Raw genomic sequence first — 4,135 nt, 5'->3', positions numbered from 1 at the left:
TCACGGTTTTCATCACTCGGGAAATTGGGGAAATCTGTGCCAGAAACAGGGGCGAAGACCAAATATATATTTACCGTGAAGCACAGTATCACGGTGCGTATTCAGTGGTGCACAACCGATGCCGACTTCTCCCTGCCCTGAGTCGGCCTCCACTGCTGCCTCCAGGAGCCCTGGCCCAGCCATGCCCCAGGGTCCATGCACCTGGACCCCGGGGTGGAGTCTGCGGTCCAGGCCAGCTGGGTGGGGTGGGTATAGTCACTGGCCATCTTGTCCCCAGATGTCCAACCCACCTTGCCTCGCACCGTGAGGCCTGCCTGGCAGGGGCGGGCGTGGTTCTGAGGCTCAGGAGAGGTTTGGTTCCCAGAGCAGTTGGCAGAGGTGGGAACATGGCTGACCAGCCAGGTGGGGAGCGGTTGGATTCATGCACATCACCGGTCCGTCTGGATCATCTACAGGTGCTGAGTGCGGGTCCCTGGCCACACCTGGCCTCCGCACGACCCATCCGGCCCTGTGGAGGGAGGCCTGTGTACCTGGGGCACCTCCCCTCCACCTACCCCTGGGGGTGAGCCTGGGCCGTGGCCACACTGATGCACTTCCCCGTCTGACCCCCAGGGACAGAGGGACCCTGAGGAATGGCAAGGACTGGCCCAGGACAAGTGAGGTGTGCAGGGTCCAAGGAAGAGGGCTGGTCTCCAGTCCTAGGCCAGCCTCTACCCCCCATGGAGTTCCCCCTGGGAATGAGAGCCCCTGAGATGCTCGGGGGTCCCTATGCACCCGATCCGTGTGAGGCTGTGACCTCTGGGCATCTCCAGAAAGGCGTGCACACACACTCACTCACACACACACACACACACACACACACACACACACACACACATTCTGACTGTCCCATTGGAGATCAGAGGGGAGTCCACACTGGGAGGGTGTGGGTAATAGGGGGAAAGAAGAGAAAGGCTGGAGGCAGTGGGGCCATGGGGCAGGGACATCAGGATTCCTGGCAATAGCCCGGGACCCACAGCATAGGGAGGGCAGATGTGCCAGTTGAGGGTCAGGGGGTCCCCAAGGTGTCCGGGGGGATTGCCAGGAACTAGGGGAGGACGGGGTCTGGGGTCCTGTGTCCACCACGCTGGGCCCCTGGAGCTAGGAAGTATGGACGGGACTACAGCACAGAAGGACTCAGCTTCCTCCTCCTAAACTGGGCTGCGTCGACAGTGTCCCAAGGGTCCCACAGGCTCATAGACGACTCTGTGTCCTAGGATCTTCATCCCTGGCCCTCTGTTCTCCCCTCCTGGGAAAATGCTTCCTACTCCCTCAATGTCCTTCTGAGCAGAGGGCAGCCTGGGGGCTTGGAGGACCGAGGACCTGGGTTTGCAGCACGTGGCCGAGCAGCAGCCCCTGGTGTGGGGACCGAGGTCAAGACTCTCCTTGATGGAGCCTCGGGCCCTCATTAGGAAGTAGTTGCCCAGGCAGTGCCCTGGCTGGGCCGAGGAGGCCTCCTGAGGGAGCTGAGCACCGAGCCTGGGGAGGGTCACGGGCCACAATGGAGGCTTCTGAGGGTTGTCACCTGGACCGTAGAGCCCACAAGCCCTGCTCCCGTGAGACACACAGAGACAGACAGAGTCCGAGGCAGAGACAGAGAATGGACCCACGAGAGAGGAAACCAGAAATTCCATGAATCGGCCCAGAAATGACACCCGGTCATCATATTCTAGCCCTTAGAACCCGGTCACACGGGCCGTCCACCCGGGAGGGGAGGGGGTGACAGAAGCACGTGGGACCAGGATTCGGGAGGGCGGGGAGCCACAGTGGGGACCACCCATCACGTAGGCCCAGACCAGGCTCTGGGACCTGAGCCCAAATGTAATGGGGCCCCTGGAGTGCATGTCCGGAGGGCACAGGCTGTGAACGACTTCACCTCCACCTTCCCCCGGGCCTGGGACCCAGGCAGGAGGGGTGGCTGTACCTGGACCCGGAGCAGACCCAGGCCCGCATGAGTGTGTTCAGTGCCAGGCCCACCCCTTCCTCATCCTTCCACACTCACGTGTGCCCACGAGCCTCATGGGATAGCGGGCACGGGACGTGTCTACAGGTGGCTCCCTAATGGCGCCCCTACAAGTAGATGCCACAAGGACCCCACTGTGCAGACGGGTGACCGGGGGCCCCGGGAGGCACAGTGCAGGGTCCCAGCAATGGTCAGGGGGAAAACCCAGGTCTGAACCCAGCTCTGTGGCCCCAAAGCCACGGCCCCGATGCACCAGGCTTCTCGGGGACGTGTCTGGGCTGTGTTGGTGTCACTGTAGGGGCAGGGCATGGGGTGGAGGGGAGCCCTTTGCAGCCTGGGAGGGGCTCTTGTAGGAGCAGGAAGCCGGGTAAGGGGACCCCAGGAAGTGACCTCACCTCCCTGGTAACAGACCCCAACAGAACTCGGAACCCCGGTCACCAGGCACCCACCTTCTGGAGACAGCGCCCGACTGGGCTCATTCGTTGGGACATCTTTGCCTGACGAACATGTTCTCCTGTTGTGTGCCCGTGTCCCGCGGCTGCCGGCTCGGGGGAGCCCGAGGCCGCGACCCTTCCCGACCTGGGAGACAGTGGGTCAGGTCGTGCACAGGACGCCTCAGGTCTCTAGCTCGCAGGGACCCAAAGGTAACACAGGAGACCCAGAGACATCCAGTCCAACCCGACACCGCTCTGATCTGACCTGTGCGGCCCCACGTCCCCTCCCGTGTGTGTGTGTGTGTGTGTGTGTGTGTGTGTGTGTAAGGAGGGGTCGTGTGTGGAGGGCCCACCTGAGCAGGAGCAGGCTGATGAAGGGGTCAGATGCCTGGTGGGTGGGTCATGCTCACACCCCAGGTCAAGGCTGGCTAGGAGGGACAGGGTGTGCTGGGGTGGCCCTCTTGTCCCCAACGTTCATCCCGAGCCCTGTAGGTGGATGTCACTGTGCTCCGGGTGCAGGTCTGTGCACACTCAGGTCTGTGTCCGATCTGAGAGCTGCAGGGGAAGGGGGCGGAAGGACACTGAGGTGGCCGGGCGGTGCTGTGATGTCTCCGGGCCGTCCGCGGGTCACTGTCTTTACAGAAATCAACCGATGAAATCGGGAAACGATTGGCGGAATCTGGATTCCCCCGCCCTACAGAGTTGTGCCTGTGCCCCGTCGCCCAGGAGGGCCACCCTGGACCCGTGGAGAGAGTGGCCGCACGCAGGTCACCGGAAGCAGGGCCTGGAGTTGGCCTGGGAAGGCCTCCTCCAGCGCCCCGGCCCCGCCGTAAGGTCTTCGTTCACCGATCCTGGGACCAGGACTTGGAGTCCCCGGAGTCAGAGCCCGAGGGTGAGAAGGCTGGGGGTGGGCGATGGGGGTGCACGGGGCCCGGGTGGTGCTGGGCCACCCTGGGAGGAGCCCCCGGGGGCTGGTGTGGGGCCAGGAGCGGACTGAGAGCCCCGGGCTGCGGACTGCAGGGTGCAGAGGTCCTCGTGTGGGTTCCTGGCCGCGGCTTCTCGGGGAGGCTCCGGGGTGAGTTGTGTCTCTGTAAAGGCCCCTGGAGAGGCCGGCCCTGGGTGGGGCGGGGGAACCTTCCCTCCTCTCACCCTGAGGCCTTGGAGCCGCTGCAACCATCACTCTGTTTTCTTCTCAAGAGTCCGGTGCAGGAGCAAAAGCCGGGTCGGCTCCAGAGCCCGGCCCAAAGGCATCAGGGGCCTCGGCGTCTTTTCAGGCAGGCGAGGTATCTGGAGCGACTCCTGCAGGGGCCCGGGAGCCAGCAGGTGACCTGGGACCTGTGCGGGGACAGCGGGCACCTGAGCAGAGTCAGCTGGGTCCTGCTTCTGCCGGTTCCACTGTTCCCGCTTTTGCTCCCAACACTGCTCCTGCCATCGCCCTTCTCCCCGCCCCTGCCACTGCCCTTGATCCCACATGGATGTCGGCCAAAAATCAAGGGCTTGAAGACCTATACAGGGTGCTTTTTTTTATCTTATTTTATTTTTTGTTTATTATATTTTATTTCAAATTCATTCTCCAATCTCTGACCCCGACCCCCCACCAAAATGTCTCTTCCTCTTCTCCCTTATCCTTTTTCTCTTCGACTTTTTAGCTGTTATGGTATTTGTTCATTAGTTATAATCTATATTAATCCTCAATAAA

The 4,135-nt window shown here is 62.1% G+C and overlaps 1 long non-coding RNA gene across 1 annotated transcript; it reads right to left on the bottom strand.

Moving 5' to 3' along the window:
* LOC123383625 lies at window positions 1-2,517 on the bottom strand. Its single transcript, XR_006593531.1, has 2 exons — window positions 2,452-2,517; window positions 1-508 (listed from the first exon to the last, which is right to left on the bottom strand). It is a non-coding gene; the product is annotated as an uncharacterized LOC123383625 (long non-coding RNA).
* Between the last annotated feature and the right edge of the window lie 1,618 nt (window positions 2,518-4,135).

This window comes from Felis catus (genome assembly GCF_018350175.1).
Source record: "Felis catus isolate Fca126 chromosome D4 unlocalized genomic scaffold, F.catus_Fca126_mat1.0 chrD4_random_Un_scaffold_56, whole genome shotgun sequence".
Taxonomy (NCBI): Eukaryota; Metazoa; Chordata; class Mammalia; order Carnivora; family Felidae; genus Felis; species Felis catus.
The sequence above is the reverse complement of the archived record's forward strand: the minus strand, read 5'-3'. Positions and strand labels throughout refer to the sequence as shown.